Source organism: Hyperolius riggenbachi, chromosome 8, assembly GCF_040937935.1.
Source record: "Hyperolius riggenbachi isolate aHypRig1 chromosome 8, aHypRig1.pri, whole genome shotgun sequence".
Lineage (NCBI taxonomy): Eukaryota > Metazoa > Chordata > Amphibia > Anura > Hyperoliidae > Hyperolius > Hyperolius riggenbachi.
Genome location: NC_090653.1, coordinates 69,095,629 through 69,116,679, shown reverse-complemented (window position 1 = coordinate 69,116,679; position 21,051 = coordinate 69,095,629). Strand labels below are relative to the sequence as shown.

Genomic DNA, 21,051 nt, shown 5'->3' with positions numbered 1-21,051 from the left:
AAATTACAGTGTTTTATAGTTATTTGTGCTCTGTCTTTTGACGGCGCCTAAATTACTCACCGAGCGCCGATATAGCCGTAATTCCTATTACGGCTCATGCTGCCACCTGCTGCGCCTAAATCTCTTGCGCTGTTTTACTTAGCTCCTAGCAATAGGGGTGCAGAGGTTGCAACCACACCAGGGCCCCTGGACCAGATGGACCCCTATGCTTGGCTACCTTTACTGAGGGCACCACCTGTACCTGGCTACCTATACTGGGGCACCACCTATACTTGGCTACTTATACTGGGGCGACTATAGCTTGCTACATATACTGGGGGCACCTGTATCTGGCTAACCTATACTGGTGCACCACTCATACCAGGCTACCTATACTGGGGGCATCAACACTAGAGATGGCCTGAACGGTTCGCCGGCGAACGGTTCCCGGCAAACTTCCGGGGTTCGCGATTGCGGAAAACCGCAAACTTTTCCAGAAGTGCGGTTCGCCACCACCTATATTGACTATCACTATCAGGGGCCACGCTCCCTGAATCTTCATGATCTCGGCGCACGCGCTTACATCACTATCAGCACCAGCACGCCACAATCACAAAGGTGCTGGGAGAGTGGCAGTGCAGCATCTAAAAGCGAGCTGCGCATGACGAATATCCAGTCGCCAACTACTTGTGATCAGGGCCTAGAATCTTTTTTGTCCAAAGTTTCCAACTCGAACGTCCTTTAAAGAGAACCCGAGGTGGATCTTCAGGGGGCAGATTGGACACAAAGGCATGTTCTCTGCCTCTATGTCCCCACACCGCCACTCTCTGCCCGCCCTCCACCCCTTCGCTCTCCCTGGCTGTGCCCCCTGCTGCTCCCCCGCCTCCCTGCATGCTGCGAGAGACACACAGTCCTTTTTTTTTTTTTTTAAGCCAACCTTGGGCTCTCTTTAAAGAGAAACTGAACTAAAAAAAAAAATTAAAATATATCGCACCAACACATTATAAGCAGAAAATACAAGAATACCACTTAGGTGAACCTCACCCACTGTTGTACATGTCTGATTAAAAGATTGCTGTAACAAATTCAGGCTAGCACCATTTTGAAAATGCAAAATGCAACCACAAAAGCAAGTGCAACCGCAAAAAGGCAAATGCAAAACGCATGTGATTTTTCTGCGTTTGCCATTCTGGGAGCCTTCTGAAGAGGTTCTCACAGGAGAACGTGCGATCTTGGAAACCAGAATGCCGTGGAGTTTGGAGAAATGGCGGAAAGGCTGCATTACTTAACCACTTCACCCCCGCGCGTACGAATTTCTCCGTCCCTTTTTCCATTCTTTAACCCCCAGGGAAGGAGAAATCCGTACTTTCCGCGCTCCCGCCGCTGCCCGCGCTCCCGCTCGCTCTAGAGCGCACTCCCGCGGGTAAACACGCCGCCCGCCACTCGCCCGGAGATCAATGAACGGGAACCATTCCCGTTCGTTGATCTAAGCCCCACAATGATCCGCTGCTTTCTCCGATAAGCAGTGCGATCATTGTGAAAAAAAAAAACTTTCTCAGCCTCCTAGTACTTCCTGCAAGCGTCCAGAAGGAAGCTTGCAGGTCGCATTAAACAAAAAGTTACTGTTGCCATCTTGTGACCAAATATTAAAACTACACCCTAAAGCATTTTTTACATACAAATAAATCAGTTTTACACAAAAAATTAACTCCTTACCTCCCACACTCAAAAAAAAAAAATTACAATTAAAAAAAAATACATAGTTACCTTAGGGACTGAACTTTTTAAATATTTATGTCAAGAGGGTATAACACTGTTACTTTATAAACTATGGGCTTGTAATTAGGGATGGACGCAAAACTGAAAAAAATGCACCTTTATTTCCAATTAAAATATTGGCGCCAAACATTGTGATAGAGACATAATTTAAACGGTTTTATAACCGGGACAAATACATTTCATGGGTTTTAATTACAGTAGCATGCATTATTTAAAAACTATAAAGGCTGAAAACTGAAAAATAATAAATTTTTTCCCACATGTTTTCCTATTTTCCCATTAAAACACATTTAGAATAAAATAATTCTTGGCATAATGTCCCACCTAAAGAAAGCCTAATTGGTGGTGAAAAAAACAAGATATAGTTCATTTCATTGTGATAAGTAATTATAAAGTTATAGACAAATGAATGGAAGGAGCGCTGAAAGGTAAAAATTGCTCTGGTGGTCAAGGGGTAAAACCCCTCAGTTGGGAAGTGGTTAATAAAGTTAAAGGAGGGATAGGAAAACAGGGCGGAGAATAAACTATATTCTGCAATATATATAAAGAGGTCATCAGGGCAGTTTCTAAGCTAAAATGCACCCAGGGCGAGAGTGTAGAAATTGCGCCCCCCCTTCCCCCCGCGCCGGAGCCAGGTATAGGTGCCTGCAGTATAGGTTAGCTAGGTCTAGTTGCACTCAGTATAGGTAGAGGGCTATAGGTCCCCCCAGTATAGGTGGCCAGGCATATGTGCCCCAGTATAATTGCCCCCAGTATAGATTAGTCAGGTAGGTGCCTCCAGTATAGGTATCCAGTATAGTTGCCCCCAGCCCCATTATAGGTTAGATAGGCAGTTGCCCCTGGTATAGATTAGATAGGTAGGCGCCAGAGCACAGGTTAGCTAGGTGGGTGCCTCTAATATAAGTAGCCAGAATAGTTGCCCCCAGCATAGGTTAGATAGGTAGGTGCCCCCAGTATAGGTTAGATAGGTAGGTTCCCCCAGTATAGTTTATATAGGTAGGTGCCCCCAGTATAGTTTAGATAGGCAGCTTCCCCCAGTATAGGCTGGGTAGGTAGGTAGGTGCCCGCAGTATAGGCTAGGTAGAAAAAGAAAGGTGAGGTTCCGCTCAATGTTGCACAAGATACACCGACATGTTTCGGACACACACTGGTCCTTGATGTTATGATTAAGGACCAGTGTGTGTCCGAAACATGTCGGTGTATCTTGTGCTGTGTCACTAGTATTTAATAAAGTAATTTTTGATATTTTTGCAACATTGAGCGGAACCTCACCTTTCTTTTTCTATGGTTGGGGCATGAGTCACCTGGTTCCAGCTCTGTTTCTCAGGAAAAGGTTTGAGCGGATGTCACATTGAACATTTCTATGGGCTAGGTAGGTAGGTTCCTTCAGTATGGGTTAGGTAGGTAGGTTCCCCCAGTATAGATTATATAGGTAGGTGCCCCCAGTATACAGTAGTTTAAATAGGTAGCTTCCCCCAGTATAAGTTAGGTAGGTAGGTGCCCTCCCTCATAATGGAGGGGGTAGCCACAGCCGAAGAGGGCAGCCCGACCTCTCCCTTCCTTCCTCTCCCCAGGCCGCCTTCCATGCTCCCCCCTCTGACTGCAGAGTAATTAGCGCAGGGAAGCACTGTATACAGCTACTCACCTCCCTGGTTCCAATCGCCGCTCACTCGCCGCCGGTCTTCTCCTCTCTGCATAGACGCTGATACACACGCTGCTTCCTGCTGAACAGGAAGCAGCGTATGTATCAGCGGCTATGCAGAGAGGAGACCAGCGGCGAGTGAGTGCCGATTGGAACCAGGGAGGTGAGGAGGACTGGGACCTTTTAGCCTGGGGGGAAACACAAACTAGAGACCCATTATCATGGCAGCCCCAGCCCAAATTACATCACACACGCACCCCATGTCGTATATGCCAGTAGTCACGTGGAGTGCCAATGCGAAAATACAGAAAGAACACTCTAGGGACAGCGTGACAGGTAAAGTACAGGCATGCATGGGGTTAGGGGGGGGGGGGGGGCAGGCTTATCTGTATTGCAGTCCCACGTAAGACTGGCTACTTGCCTGTAATTTGACTCCTGTCCCTGCCAGTCTCTCACACAAGTCAGAAAGCAACCCTCACCAGGATTGCACTTTTACTTAGCTTTCCTGTATGACAAGAAGACACAGCCAGCCAGCACTAGGGGAAGAGGGAAACAAAGGTGAATGAGGGAGAGCTGATGCCCACCAATAGTGTGTCTGGGTGTTTTTCAAATCGATAGTGATTTGAAAAGCGCTTGGCTAATGTTACCCTATGACGGTGTTCTCATAGCAGCGTTGTGATTTTTTCAAAATCACAATCACACTGCATGTAGCATTTTTTGAATCAATTCATTAAAAAAATCGCTCTGAAAATCGCTTCACAAAATCACACTCACAAATTGCTAGCGATTGCTATTGCGATTTAGGCATGCACTAGCCCAGAGAGAGGAGAGTGGAGAGAAATTGAGAATAGCCTGAGATGGAGCAGAGAGCTTATCTGTATTGCACATCACACATCGGCTACTTGCCTGTAATAGGACTCCTGTCCCTGCCAGTCTCTCACACAAGTCAGAAAGTAGCCCTCCTGGAGTCTAGGGACTGTCAACAACTTTTCAACTTGTATAACACCTTATCCACACATGCAGTCATAATAACAATGGGGAGATAACAGACAGATGTTCGCCCACGGACCCTCCAGGCAAGCTCTGCATCATGCTGTGTATATTTACCAGCTTGCCTGTCCTCTGATTGCACTTTTATCAGCTAGCCTAAAGGTGGCCATACACTGGCCCGATTCGCGGCCGTTTCGACAGCAGATTCGATCCTGGGATCGAATCTGCTGCCAATCGTTCGCGGTAAACGCACCCGCCGTTCCGATTTCCTCCCAAAATCGGATCGGTCCGTCGATCGCGCCGTGCGGGAAATTACCCTCGATCGCCCGCGGGTAGGGAGCGCGTCGCTAGCGGCGGCCGATCCGATCAGGTATACATTACCTGATGCTGGCTCCCGGGCATCTTCTCCGCGCTGCACGGCTCTGTTCCGGCTCCATCCCGGCGCTTCCTGTGTCACTGCAGTGACCAGGAAGTTCAAATAGAGGGCGCTCTATTTGAACTTCCTGGTCACGGAGTGACACAGGAAGCGCCGAAATGGAGCTGGAACAGAGCCGTGCAGCGCGGAGAAGATGCCCGGGAGCCAGCATCAGGTAATGTATGGGGGGGGACAGGCGGCAGGAGCAGCTCAACAGATTGTGATCGGTTTCAGGCTGAAATCGATTCACAATCTGTTTGCAGTAAAGGCAGCCATACGATCCCTCTCTGATCAGATTCGATCAGATAGGGATCTGTCAGCTGGTCGATCTAATGGCAAATCGACCAGTGTATGGCTACCTTTAAGTTTCACATTGCCTTACAACTACAAACCCGAAAACACCAGACACCAGACTGGCCCTAAATCACTGAATGAAAGGCGGCCTGGGGGGAGATTGCCCCCCTGGCCAGTCCGCCCTATATACAGTGCTTCCCTGCGCTAATTACTCTGCAGTCCCCTGGGGAGAGGGAGGGAGAGGTCGCAGCGCCCTTTCTCCATCTGCACTCAGGGCTGCCGTACGGCTGCACGGCCCCTAGAAACGGGCCTGGAGGTCATAAATAATGAGCCCACATTTTATTTTGTTTCCTCTTTAAAGACAAGCCACACAACATTTATTTTGCGCTTTGCTCCTGGTGGACTCATAGTGGCAAAGCTGCAGCCACTAGGGTGCGCTCTATAGGCATTACCATTGTTAGGGAGTCTTGCCCAAGGTCTCCTCACTGAATAGGCGATGGCTTACTGAACAGGAAGAGCCTATTTGAAACCAGGTCTAATGTATTAGAGGCAGAGCCCTTAACCAGTACACTATCCAACCACAAGACAGCACCCATGCATTCATCACAGTACTTAAAGAAGAAGATAGTAAGAAGTATCTGATTGCACAACACTTAGGGATACACAACACTGCCCAGCATTGTCAATAACGTCTTTTATTACTTACCGGTTACGCTGGTCCAATAAAGATGTTGACAGCTGAAGTGTCCTGTCTGTACAGGTCAGCCATGGCCAGGTGTTCCAAGTAATGAGCACCTCAGGCTAAACATGCTATTTCCAGTGGTTGTTATGGGAAGCTGGCTGGGTACTGTAGACCACAACACAACCCATCATTCCCAGCTCATGTACACAGCTGATGGGCCTGTGTCACCGCATGAGTCATAAAAACATGGGCATTTGTCCAATGCTACCTCTCTGACTAAAGCTAGCTCCACACAAGTGCACAGTGACCCAAGGGATCCAATAATCTCTGACTGGAAATGGACCTGAGAGTAGCAATTGATATACTGCCGCAATGCAACACTCAGGCCGGGTTTTATACTTATTTTTTTGCGGCAGAAACCATGACCCTACAGCAGAGTGTGACGACAGGGTCATATGCATATAGTGATGTACTCCCTACTGGGCAGGAAGTACATCACTGGGATTCCTGTTGGCCTGCACATGTGTGCCATTGCTTAAATTCCTGCTTCACCCATTGACTCCACTGACTTCCACCGCAACTGCTTCGCCATGTAAGTCATATGGTAATGTGCTGCAGACTTTGTGTCAGCTCGGCAGCCTAGCAGGAAGCTTCCGGCACAACGCAACACGGTAAGTGTGCAAGGCCCCCTACACTTGGATTGGTGTTGCGTCACCCTGCTGTAAAGGAAGATAACACAATGCTCACTTGCAATGCCAGTACAAAAGGGCCTCAATCTCAATCAGATCTCATTAGAAATATAGATATAAATCAATGCAACAACTGCTCTGATAGCTTGATGCTGTATGAAACTGCTGATCCCTGGCCAGCTGCTCTATGGAGATTTAATGCCGTACCTGACACATTTCATAAACCATCCAAAATCAGCATTTGTACAGCTCTTTTCTCATTCATTTATCAGGTGTTTATTGGTCAGCCATGTTGTGGTCTATACACCAAAGACAGATTCAATCAGAAAATAAAATTTGTCAACTTAAAGGGAATCTTAAGTGAAAATAAACTTGTATGTGTAGTACAGCTGAGGAATAGAACATTAGTAGCAAAGAAAATAAAGTCTTTCCAGTACAGGAAGAGTTAAGAAACTTCAGTTATCTATGCAAAACAACTTCTCTGAGCTCTCCTGTTGAATGCAGCTCTGTTTTCTAAATCACTTATACATCAAACAAACAGAGAAAGACATTTTCAGATAAGATTTTACTGCATAGAAGTTCAAAGGGTCATTATCTATGCTCTGTTTCATAGTTGAAAATACAGAGTGTAGTTTGTAAACTGAAAATATGATAAAATGATGCAATGTTATTAAAAAAAAAAAAAAGCTAGATAACTGAATACTAATGTTCTATCAATTACCGATACTACACATACGAATCATTATATCATACTTTTTTTTTTCACTTCAGTGTCACTTTTAAGAAGAACTTTACCAAAAGATAATAGTAGTAGGGAAAAACAAAAATCAAGACATTGCAAAGTGAGAAGTAGATCAAGAAATGATCGATACTTGCTGTGCAATTCATTCATGTTGTTTGATCCTCTGTGAGCCTGTAGGTAAGTCAACATCTTTACTGCTGGCAGGCATGAAAAAAAAAACCGGGCAGCACCAACTGCCATTATCTATAAACACACCCCCTAACAATGCAATGGGATAAAAGGTGTTTTGTTTTTTTAATACATACTGTATATGCACAGAGGGAGATGCTGCTTGCTTGGATGTTGGGATTCCCACAATGCAACAAGGTTCACAGATAGGAAACTGTCAGGTCCATGGTCCTTACATCACACTGTGGGAGGGGTTTCATCACAATATCAGCCATATAGATGTCCCTGATGATCTATTCGCAGAAATGTAAGGATTTCTCGTAGGAAAGGATATATTGGCTATTGATTGGGATGAAGTTCAATCCTGGGTTAAGGTTCCTCTTTAATGCTGGGCATACACGGCAGTCAGGGAGGCTTATCAATCGAGCCTGATGGCTCGACTGATAATATCCGATGAGTCTAATCACCGTGGGGATCGATTCCAAGCTCGATCTCCGCGGGCGGACAATAGCGGCGAATCGAGCGGAAGATAAGAAGCGCCGGCGGGGACGAGCGGGAATCGATCCGGGCGCACGCGCGGACAAGCGGGGACGCGGCGGGAGTCGATCCGGCATTAGATGGGTACTTTATAATGCGGGAATATAATTCTTATGGTAGCATGGCCCCTGTAATCAATAGTCCTGTGTGACCAAAGATATATACAGGGCCGGATTTACCATAAGGCACTGTAGGCAGGTGCCTACAGGCGCCTGGTGATGGAAAGGTGGCTCACTCTCCTCCTAGAGCTCCTCCCTCCTGCTTTACCTATGCAGACTCCTGATGAGAGTGTAAATGAGGTTACTCACCCTGCTCCTGGCATTCCACTGACGAGATCTCCATTCAGCTGGTGGCATCTCTAGCTACCTAATAGTTGGGAGCACCTCTAGTTACTTCTTACTGAGGATAGCTCTGGCTAGCTTATACTAAGGGGCACCTGTAGCTACCTGTGATGGGCAAGGGAAGTAAGGGAGAAGTGATAGCTGAGAAAGCCAGCACACTTGTGGTGCGGTTCGGCGGATACTGTAGGTTCATGGAGGGCAAAGTCTAGGGTGCCAGGACATCTGTGCTTATAGGCTCCTGTGAGGTAAATTCAGGCCTGGATATATATTTAATTTTTCCATTGGCAGCGCCTTAAGCCTTGTACACACACTTCATGTTTATCCCGGCCCGGATTTACCTCACATGAGCCTATAGGCACAGATGTCCTGGCACCCTAGACTCCGCCCTCCATGAACCTACAAACCCTCGCCGAACGGCACCGCAGGTGTGCTGGCTGGCCCAGCTGTCCTTCTCCGTTACTTCCATTGCCCATTATAGGTAGCAGTGCACCTTAGGATTGGGTAGTCAGAAGTACCCTCAAAATTAAGTGGCTAGAGGTGCCCCCAAGTATTAGGTAGCTAGAGGAACATCAATATTAAGTTGCTAGTGGTGTCCCTGACTGAAGGGAGATTTTGTCAGTGGAATGTCGAGAGCTGGGTGAGTAACTCTAATTTACCCATCCCATCAGGACTTAGGAAAGGAAGGAGGGAGGCACTTGGGGAGGGAAGTGAGCCGCCTTTTCATCAGACGTCTGTAGGCACGTGCCTAAAGTGCCTTATGGTAAATTCGTCCCTGTGTTTATCTACCGAGGTGGTCAGGGCTGACTCTGATGAGAATCTAGTATGTGTATGGTTGGTCCCAATACATTACCGAGAGATCCAGAATGCCGGATTGTTTTACCTGAGGGCATTGTTCTCCACCAGCTCATCAGCCAATGGTGTTCTTTTAAGAAGTGCTAAGCTGAGCTATTTGTAGTGTCCTATGGGGGGGGGGAGAGAGACAAAGCAATCAGCCTAAAATCTCCAATTGCAAGGACATGTGTAGCAAGTGGGATATGGAGGCTGCCATATTTATTTCCTATTGAACAATACCAGTTGCCTGGCAGTGCTGCTGAACTTTTGTGCATCAGTGATGTCTGAATCACACACCAAAAACAAGCATGTAGCAAATCTAGTCAGACTTCAGTCTGAAACATCTGATCTGTATGCTTGTTCAGGGTGTATGGTTAAAAGTATTAGAGGCAGAGGATCAGCAGGTAAGCCGGGCAATGTGCATTGTTTAAAAAGGAAATAAATTTGTCAGCCTCCAGTCCATATCCCTCTCCCCTCAGGTGCCAATCAGTAGCTGAGACCCCATTTCCCATGATAAATCTTGTCATTTTCTTGAATAGATCACTGTGTGTGGGGGGGGGGGGGGGGTGGAGGGCTGTATGGCTGATATTGTGGTGAAACCCCTCCCACAATGTGATGTCACCTAGGTCCTAACATTTTCCTGTATGTGCACCTTGTGGGAAATAACAGCTGTTTCCAACTGCCAAGCAACCACTATCTCCCTCTGTGCGTATGTATGTATAAAACACAACATTTTAGCCTATAGCAATGTTAGTGGGTGTGGTTATAAATAATGGTAGTTTGTGCTGTCTTTTTTTTCATGTCTACCAGTAGTAAAGATGATGACGTGCAGGCTGAGTGTGGATCAAACAATATGAACAAATTACATGGCGATTATCAATCATTTCTTGATCTCTCTTGTATTTCTCAACTTCATATTTGCAATGTATTGATTTTTTTTTCCCCCTTTTCGCTAAAGTTCCTCTTTAAGAAGTTGCATGTCGCCTGCAAAAAGTAAGTTGTAGAAGTTCAAACTTCCAGCCAAAATTATTGCAAGTAATAATTTTGCTTGTCAGTAGTCTAACGTCAGACACTTTCCTCGTTAGTAACGCCTGTACTGGAGATAATAGTGTATTGTAGGTTTATAGTACATGAAAGTCATCTGTTGCTGTTTTGCTGTATTTTTCACGGACTGGCCCTTTAAGCAGCTGTGAGCCAGTTATCTTATACAGCGCTGTATTCATGGAACGTTGGCAGCCGTGCTGACCACAGGAAAATATGGAGATCTGCATTTTGCTGCAGTCAGCACTAATTGTAGCTTCTTGGCAGCAGAGCACTAAAAAAAGGACAGTTAGCTGTGAAATACCTACAGAAACAGCTGCGATCGAGTGGAAAATGAGTTTATTACAGCTCGTAATATCTTATTGAAGGGTTAACAGCGCGTATCCAAAGCAGGTGAGATAGTTATGAGGCATGCTAAGGCGTATGTGTGCTTCTAATTCTGACAGATCCGGTGCTGTGAAGTTTGGCGTCGGATCTGTCAGTGCACTGCGGTGCGGTGTGTCGCCTGCTTAAGCCAACAATTAGTTTTGCCCCCTCATGCCTACCGTAATCCCCTCTACCCAGCATGAAATAGAATTTCTCCTCAGTTCCCGCTAACATAACCCCCTCCCACACAGTAATATTATTTCCTTTCCATGTTCTGATTATATGGCCTAAAATAAATTCTTGAGACAAAATTCGATTGCGTTTCCACGTTGCAGCCTCCCCCATCCCCTGGAACCACCCAGGTAACCACCCTCTAACATAATCCCCCCAATATCCAGCCTTATATATAGGATAAACTGTTCCCCTCCAGATCCTTGCAAACCCGTAAACCCACAATATGCCACCCAAAATGTAACAAAACATTTCTCCCTCCATGTCTTGGCAAGATCATACCCTTCCCACCTAGAAAAATGGTTCTTCTACCATGTTTGTTACAAGCCTGAACAGAGGGACAGGAGATGTCGATGACCACAGTGTGCAGCAAGTATATAATATGCAACAAGGTTTATTTCAAGGCACTATTAGTGCAAGACATGCATATAAACATAAATGCAAATTAAATGCTAACAACAACATACAATCACTAAATGCAAGATATATACAAAGAACTATCAACCAAAGTAATACAGTGTGCACATGGAACCCGGAAGCTAACTAATCTAACTTATACAAAATATACATACAAATATACAACAGGCAACAAAACAAGCAGGAACAGGCAAGCTTCCATGTCAGGATGAAATACTAGGTTCAGCAGCAGAATATCAGATTAGTACAAGCGAGCAAGCATAAGCAGAGTCAATGGCGTCAAATCACCAAGCATTACTGCATTCGGTAGTGCTGAAAACAGCTGATTTTACCTATCACTTAGGAAAGTATGAATTCACCAAGGCTGTTACCGCATGAAAAGCTGAAATTACTGAGCAGTGAAAAAAAATACTGACTTGTACAGTAAATACCTCAACACATCTAGGCAATTCTCAGTAAATGTCAATTCACCAAGGTTACAGCATGTGCTAAAACACAGTTCCATTACCAACATTTCTCTTCTGTCAAAATCAGTGCGAGACTTACAGAACTCGCCGAGCAACGAGCATTGCGAGAGATTACGGAACAAAACAAGGTTCCTCTGCCACCAGTCGGACTCGGCAGTTTAACCTCTTAAGTTCCTGTTTGGAAATGCGGAGGAGCTAGTGGGGGAATAAGGAGGTAGTGGGGGAAATCACCTAAGCAGGGCATGCGTAAAGTCTCTTGGTCTTCATCTAAGCTGTGGCAAATAAAATGTTAAGAAAGACTAATGGAGACTAGATTCAGAGCGAGCAGAGGCAGTATAACAAAACATGTACATCTAAAAGGATGTCAGGATGCCCCTTCCTATTGTAATGCTGTCTCAGCACGGAACAGCATGTAACAACATGTTACCGACAACTGGGCTTCGGGGAAATTACAAAACTTGTACCGCACCTTTGAAAATATTGGTGAATTAGCACACAAAAGTTTAAAATACCGAATGCGGCATTTTCCTGACTATTTTTTTTTTTATCGAACAGCCCAATAGGGAAATCAGATACAGAAACAGGTACAGGAGTGCCCAGATACTCAGGCCTGGGAGCACAAAGTTATGGCATTGGCAACTAACAAGAGGAAGAGGAAGTTCTGGCTGATCGACTTAGAGTCAGATCTCTCCAGAGTCAAATCTCTCTCTGATCTGATCGGAAAGAGATCTGTTGCCTGGTCATACTCCGCAGGCCAATTTACGACAGATTTCAGAATGAAAGCTATCAGGAATCGGCCTAGTGACACCACCTCCACTGCCTGGTCACCACCCAAATGTAAAAGTGTTCCCCCCAGGTGCGCTGTAAAATACCACCTCTGTCCTGCTGCCACGACTCCTGGCCTCCTGAAGATGGAGGACAAGTAAGATTTAACAGCGCACGGGAACCGGAAGTGGCCAGGTAGGCGGTGTCTGTCACGTTTGACGGTCAGTGTGATATCAAATGCCTTTACCGCCACGCTTGCTTGTGGTCGAGCACTTGCAACTGAGTTCTTTCTAGCATGTCCAATCATCGCATTCAACAAATTTAAACCTGAACTTGGTTGAACCCTCGATCGGGCATGCTTTTTGCAGCACCGATTTTTGAATCTGGTGGTCAAGTGCTGATCATTCTTGCATCATTAGTTTCTGAATCACAAGCCTAAACAAGCATGTAGCTGGTCTTGTCAGATTGTCAGAAACGTCTGATCTGCATGCTTGTCCGGGACCTATGGCTGTGGTGTAACTACAATTCTTGGGGCCCTCCAGCAAAACTTTGATGGATCCCCCAATGTTCACATCCCTTCCCTTCACAGCCTTGGGGCCCATCTCACAAGGGTCATAAAACAGGCATGGCCATCATGATCTTTACACCCATAACAATTATAGACACAAAACACCTGATGTGAAGTATAGTTCTCTGTATCGAAGGAAGGGAAGGTTAGTAGCCGGGGCGCCTACAGCTCTGGGCCCCCCTGTGATTGCAGGGGCTGCTTCCCTCTAGTTATGTTCCTGGTCTATGGCTAAGAGTATTAGACGCAGAGGATCATCAGCAGGACAGCCAAGCAAGTGGCATTGTTTATAAGGAAATAAATATGGCAGCCTCCACATCCCTCTCACTTCAAGTTCCCTTTAAAGAGACTCTGAAGCAAATTTGTTTTGCTATATTTACCTTAGCATTCGCTTCAGAAGTCTCACCAGCGCTAAACCGCCGCATCCCCGCTTAAAACCGCGGGCTGCAGACCCCCCAAATCCCCGGGCAAACATCCGCGACCAACTTGGTCGTGGATTGTGCTGCCCTGAGAGGCTGAGCTATTCGCTGTAGCTCCGCCTCTCCTGCTGTCGATCGCCGCCTCTCCCTCGCCCCTCTCAGTGAAGGAAGAGGGAGAGGGGGCAGGGCCGGGCCGAGGCATAGGCTGGAGAGGCTCCAGCCTCAGGGCGCAGTGTAGGAGGGGGCGCAGAATTCATTCAGCTGTCATTCCTAAATGTGTTTGAAGCAGAAAGAAATAAGAAAAGGGGATACATGGCAGTGGCTGCAAGCCAGATAACTAGAGATTAAGGTGTTGGGGAGGTTGTGGGCCCATGGGAGCCTGTTAGTCTAGTAGCAATCAGTGTGTGACGGCTGGGGTGGCAGGGATGGAGGGGCGCACTTTGGTGTCTCAGCCTTGGGTGCTGGAGGACCTTGTCCCAGCTCTGAGAGGGGGCGATGCGCGGCAATTGATGGCAGGAAAGGCAGAGCTACAGCAGAGAGCTCTGCCCCTTCCAGGAAGCGCCATCCTTAGACCCCCCCCCCCCCCCCCCCCGCTGATTTGGGGGGTCTGCAGCCCTAGTTTTTCGCCGGTAATGCAGCGGTTTGTGTCTGATGAGAGTTCTGAGGCGAATGCTAAGGTAAATTTTGCAATTATTTTTGCTTCAGACTCACTTTAAGCTATGCTTTTTATACTCACTTGTATTTCAGAATCAGAAAGTAATGTTTTGTCCCACCTGTGAATGTTACCTATTGTTGGAGTCCTGATTATCTGTGTTCTGTCCCTGCTGATCCATTAGACGCATTGCACTTCAGACACCTGACTGATCCAGTTGGCTCTGCAATGACATGAAGGTATTACAGGGTTAATAATCTCTATCTGGTCAGTGATGGGAGATGAAAGGGTTAATAATACGATCACTCACTAATTGCATCTAGATATTTGTTTTGCGGAGGCTTTGAAAGGTTTATGACCTCTGCTCTCTCACGGCTGATCTTGGAGACATTAGAGGGTTAAAAAAATGAATCTGAGTGCAGTGAGAGAGGCGCCAGGATATTTTATCCTGCACAGTGATGGGAGGGTTAATGAGTTCTGCTTTTTCATTGCTGGGTGTGAGAGACTCCTGGGATATTCCAGCCTGCGGGGCCCTTTCTAGAGCTGTAATAAAATCTTCTGCAGACACATGATCTGACATGTGTTATGTGTGCCCAGCCCAGGAGAGCTGATTCCGCTAATATAGAGAGCTTGTACGCGTGCTTCCTCACTGACCATGTGTATAACTCATCACACCAGCCAGAGACTCCAGTCCTCACTGATCATATGTACCACTCATCACACCAGCCAGAGACTCCAGTCCTCACTGACCATGTGTACCACTCATCCCACCAGCCAGAGACCCCAGCCCTCACTGACCATATGTACCACTCATCCCACCAGCCAGAGACCCCAACCCTCACTGACCATATGTACCACTCATCCCACCAGCCAGAGACTCCAGCCCTCACTGATCATGTGTACCACTCATCCCACCAGCCAGAGACCCCAGCCCTCACTGATCATGTGTACCACTCATCACACCAGCCAGAGACTCCAGCCCTCACTGACCATGTGTATAACTCATCACACCAGCCAGAGACTCCAGTCCTCACTGATCATATGTACCACTCATCACACCAGCCAGAGACTCCAGTCCTCACTGACCATGTGTACCACTCATCCCACCAGCCAGAGACCCCAGCCCTCACTGACCATATGTACCACTCATCCCACCAGCCAGAGACTCCAGCCCTCACTGATCATGTGTACCACTCATCCCACCAGCCAGAGACCCCAGCCCTCACTGATCATGTGTACCACTCATCACACCAGCCAGAGACTCCAGCCCTCACTGATCATGTGTACCACTCATCCCACCAGCTAGAGACTCCAGCCCTCACTGATCATGTGTACCACTCATCCCACCAGCCAGAGACCCCAGCCCTCACTGATCATGTGTACCACTCATCCCACCAGCCAGAGACCCCAGCCCTCACTGATCATGTGTACCACTCATCCCACCAGCCAGAGACCCCAGCCCTCACTGATCATGTGTACCACTCATCCCACCAGCCAGAGACCCCAGCCCTCACTGATCATGTGTACCACTCATCCCACCAGCTAGAGACTCCAGCCCTCACTGATCATGTGTACCACTCATCCCACCAGCCAGAGACCCCAGCCCTCACTGATCATGTGTACCACTCATCCCACCAGCCAGAGACCCCAGCCCTCACTGATCATGTGTACCACTCATCCCACCAGCCAGAGACCCCAGCCCTCACTGATCATGTGTATCACTCATCACACCAGCCAGAGACCCCAGCCCTCACTGATCATGTGTACCACTCATCACACTAGCCAGAGACTCCAGTCCTCACTGATCATATGTACCACTCATCCCACCAGCTAGAGACCCCAGCCCTAACTGATCATGTGTACCACTCATCCCACCAGCCAGAGACTCCAGTCCTCATTGACCATGTGTTCCACTCATCTCACCAGCCAGAGACTCCAGCCCTCACTGACCATGTGTACCACTCATCCCACCAGCCAGTGACTCCAGCCCTCACTGACCATGTGTACCACCCATCCCACCAGCCACAGCCAGAAACTCCAGTCCTCACTGACCATATGTACCACTCATCCCACCAGCCAGTGACTCCAGCCCTCACTGACCATGTGTACCACCCATCCCACCAGCCACAGCCAGAGACTCCAGTCCTCACTGACCATATGTACCACTCATCCCACCAGCCAGTGACTCCAGCCCTCACTGACTATGTATACTGTTAATGACACCAGCCAGACACTCCAGTCCTCACTGACCATATGTACCACTCATCCCACCAGCCAGTGACTCCAGCCCTCACTGACTATGTATACCGCTCATGACACCAGCCAGAGACTCCAGTCCTCACTGACCATGTGTACCACTCATCACACCAGCCAGAGACTCCAGTCCTCACTGACCATATGTACCACTCATCCCACCAACCAGTGACTCCAGTCCTCACTGACCATGTGTACCACCCATCCCACCAGCCACAGCCAGAGACTCCAGTCCTCACTGACCATATGTACCACTCATCCCACCAGCCAGTGACTCCAGCCCTCACTGATTATGTATACCGCTCATGACACCAGCCAGAGACTCCAGTTATCACTGACCATGTGTACCACTCATCACACCAGCCAGAGACTCCAGTCCTCACTGACCATATGTACCACTCATCCCACCATCCAGAGACTCCAGTCCTCACTGATCATGTGTACCACTCATCCCACCAGCCAGAAACTCCAGCCCTCACTGACCATGTGTACCGCTCATCCCACCAGCCAGAGACTCCAGTCCTCACTGACCATGTGTACAACTCATCCCACCAGCCAGAGACTCCAGTCCAACCAAACCATTCCCTAGGCTGATATCAGACATGGTTGGCCTTATTTAATGACCTCCTGACTGCCTCATGCTGATGGCGGTGGGAGAGTGGCGTCCCAGGACCGCCTTATCCCATTTGGCTTCTCAGTCCTGGTGGTGGGGTTAGCACTCACGTGCGTTCCCTGCTAAGAGACAGAACGGGGATCCGTGATCAGCCTGCCAGCCTCGATCGGAGCTGACAGGCTGTAGTGGAAAAAAAAAACACATGATGTACCTGCAAAGGAATATTGCATATTTACCTCGCCGTCAGTTTTTCTCAGAAGCTCACCATTTGCTTCTAACAATGATCCCTTCCAGTTCTGAAAAGATTTTGTCAGAACTGAAACATATCAGTGGCTGGCAGTTACATATCAGTTGATATCAGTTATAACTGAAAGGACAAAGGATGTACAAGGTAATGTCCATGTTTCCCTGTTGCTCAAGTGGGTGGGAAGCTGTTACAGGGTCATCACCATTTTTAAAATGGAGGACAGAGGATTTCATTGATCACAGTGGACAAACTGGACACAGGAGAGTAGAAAGAGATTGATGAGAAGACTATGTGGAAGGTAAGTATTACGTATATGCTTTTTGTTTTTTTTTACTTTTCATTTTCAGTTCAGATTTCCTTTAAGGGCCACCTGTATGTACTCAAATCAATTTATATTTCAGCTTTATGCGGCTTCTGGCAGGTTACATCACGTGTTTTCTCGTACAGTCATCAAAGCCACAACAATAAAACCTCCAGACCAATATTGTGCAGGTCTCCTTTGCAGCCAAAACAGCTGTAGGCCACAGGGCCTCAGGAGATGTGGCATCTGGTACCAAGATGTCAGCAGCAGAACCTGTCCTATAAGAGGAGCACAGCCTGGCGACGGTTTTGCAGTGGGGTCACTTAGCTTCTTCAGAGGCAAAAGTGTGTAAGTCAGACCGTGCCCATCCATCTGCTACAAGAAGACCTCCCATTTACATGTTAAAAGCCACAATAAGGATACCGCTTACAATTTGTCATAGACTTGCTATGAGCAACATTGAATACAAGCTCACTCTATGCATTTGAACTTTATTTGTGTTGTTGGCAATAAAACTTTCACAAAAGTGCCGGACACTTATGCATCTACTTGCATCATTGCACATTTGTTACGCCCGTTTCTGCCGAGGCAAAGTACGGCCTAAGCAGTGGTTCAGATTATCTCATACATGGCTCTTTGCTCTGTGCAGGAACAGCTCCGTGCTACTGCACAGGTGCCAACCCTTACAGTATCAGCATAATGGCCTTTAAAGAAAAACATTACTTTGTTACAGCTGATACAAATCCAGCAATCAATCTGCAGTGTGTCTACTTCTTGCTTTCATGGAAGCAGACATATCGTTAACATCCTGTGTTTATACATTAGTTGCTCTGTGAAGGCAGCCAGCTGATACAGCTGAAAGATCAAATTACAACTTGTGATTAGACACAGACGAGGGGGAATAAAGGCTAAACTCTTTAACCCTCCTGGCGGTATAAAAAATTCCGCCAGGAGGGAGCGCAGCAGTTTTGTTTTTATTTTTTATTTTTTTATATCATGTAGCGAGCCCAGGGCTCGCTACATGATAGCCGCTGCTCAGCGGCATCCCCCCGCCCGCTTCGATCGCCTTCGGCGATCTCCGATCAGGAAATCCCGTTCAAAGAACGGGATTTCCTGGAGGGCTTCCCCCGTCGCCATGGAGACGGGGTGGGATGACGTCACCGACGTCGGGACGTCATTGGGAGTCCCAAACCACCCCTCAGTGCTGCCTGGCACTGATTGGCCAGACAACGCACTTGGTCTGGGGGGGGTCGCGCGGCGCGATGGATAGCGGCGATCGTGCGCGGGGCGGCGGCGATCGGTGTGCTGACGCAGCTAGCAAAGTGCTAGCTGCGTGCAGCAAAAAAAAAAAATTAAACAAATCGGCCCAGTAGGGCCGGAGAAAACCTCCTGCGCGGCTTACCCCGACTACCGCCAAGGAGGTTAAATACATACAGGATGCATTCCTCTGTTTTCCTTCTGGCCTGTGCAAGAGTTCAGGTCCACTTTAAAACGGGAAGAGACAGCAGAGTGTAAGTGTGGTTAGCGTTAGGTGAGTGACAGGGAGAGAAATGTAGAAGCCAAAAACAAAAATAGCATTACTTAGCCAAGACCGTAAACAACAGCGAATCACATATCCAAAACTGGGCGTTGGCATCCAAAGACGCTGCTCAAAATCCACAGGTACTGCTGTGTGGTACCTGCACTTAGCTTGCTTTACAAATGCTAAGACCTCTGACAGGTTCACTGTCGGCAAGTCCACGGGTGACTCATGACAAGATTGATAGAAACACTGGCTCATTTAACATGGTTGTCATACCATCAGTTTTTTTCCCTCTGTGTGTGAAAGCAGTCTGTTCAGTGCCTGCTGAGTGTATTGTATTACAGGGCTGTAGAGGACACATGCCTCAGCTTCAATTGCTATATCACTGCTGTAGGCTTAGAGAGGTTAGGCTGTCTACTGTATAGTGATGCACTGCAAGGTCTTATTTCATTTCTACTACAGAGAACAGCACACTGACAAGTTAATAATAACCATGGACAGGTCATCAATGCCCTGGAAGGCTCCATTCACACATTACAGCTGTCATTTTGTACCTTGGATTATGGATTGCTGGGACTGCGCCATTATCACGTACAGTACATTTAAAAGGGGCTCCGTGGGAATCTGGGCCCTGGAGATAGCCACAAGAAGAATATCAGTAAATCACTTATATTGTACATGAATCACTGCATAGTTCCAATAGTAGAATATCGGTAATCTTTACCAATATTTTACTATGGCATAACCTAACTTTTCTCTAATACAAGCCTTTTATAAACTGTTATAAATCACCTTTTTGCTTCGACACCAGCAACTTCTTATAGTTGCGCCTCACAGACTGTGAGATACCTTGACTGTCAACACAGCAAGCAGGAGATAGACTTTTCTCAGGCTTCTTCAATGTACAAGTTATTTATTCATGAAGCAGAAATACAGATATAGTTCATCATATCCTAGCAAAGCAACTTCTTCTGTTTAAGTTCTTGGCGTTACAGCTCTTGACTAACCTTCCTCCTGAATGTTAGTCAGTTACCTTCTTTCTAGACTACGTTACATCTTCTAGACTACCTATGTACAGCATACATCATATCAGATTACATATAGAATGGAAATACTTAGAGGTTCCAGTCAGCATATAGATAGCAAGAAAGTAGGAAGCAGAGTGAGCTCCGTTCGCCCACCCGGCCCTTTAATACTGACCAGGAAAGAGTTAAATGTGACCTCATCTTAGCCATCCCCCAGACCGGACTATTGGCTTAGACGCCTCGTGGTGTCATAATACACACCTACTCGATTAATATTTAATGATGCCTTTCACTTACATACAGAAATGTGGTATTTTGTTAACATGGCCTATGTTGATTGTTCTTGTGGTGTACATGTTGAGGTCAGTGAGACCTGTGGCCTTGTCCATAGAACAGCTTCTTGGTATGTCCTAGTCCTGCTGACAGAACTGTAGATTTTCTCTCTAAGAGAAGATCCCCTTAAAGGGCAAGTCTGCACCCCAAGCCTTTTTGACTAACTCAGTCCAAATAACTGAGGCCTACTTAAATTATAACAAAGCCCTCCCTCTCAATGCCTAATCCTAACTCACCCACTGATGCCTAAGCGCAACTGACCCCGCCCACTGAAGCCTGACCCCTCACTAACCCAAACCGATTCCCCACCCCCTGCTGATGCCTAACCCTAACTGACACCCCCTTCCTCACGCGCACCGATGCCTGACCCTAAATGACAGCCACCCCACCAATACCTAACGCCCCCCCCCACACACACACACACACACACACACACACGATTCCTGACTGACTTCCACTGCCCCAGTATTGACCCATATCGATGCCTAACACTAGCCTACCACCCCCACCACAATCTGTGCAGTTACAACGGCCACCCCCGCAGCTGGATACGCTAATTAATGGGCAACTGAATCCCGATATTCATGTCCCGCTGCTGGCGCCCAAATGATCCCCTGAGCTGTGCGGTAGCTGCAATTAGCATTACAGTCTATGCAGCGCCCAGCTTAACACAGTGCTGCTGGCAGCCAAATTAACTGGGTCGCCAATATCTACCCCTAAAGTAACGTGTGCTTAGTTTGCTTGC

General features: G+C 47.3%; 1 long non-coding RNA gene across 2 annotated transcripts in view; it reads right to left on the bottom strand.

Moving 5' to 3' along the window:
* The window catches only part of LOC137528194 (uncharacterized), a 33,064-nt gene extending 13,481 nt beyond the window's left edge, over positions 1-19,583 (bottom strand). Inside the window, exons 1-2 of one of the 2 annotated variants that reach the window (XR_011023316.1) lie at positions 19,503-19,583; positions 14,134-14,235 (exon numbers count right to left, since the gene is read on the bottom strand). This is a non-coding gene — a long non-coding RNA (uncharacterized lncRNA). Of the gene's footprint in view, positions 1-14,133; positions 14,236-14,322; positions 14,499-19,502 lie in introns of those variants that run through there. The other variant, XR_011023315.1, reaches the window with a different exon arrangement.
* Between the last annotated feature and the right edge of the window lie 1,468 nt (positions 19,584-21,051).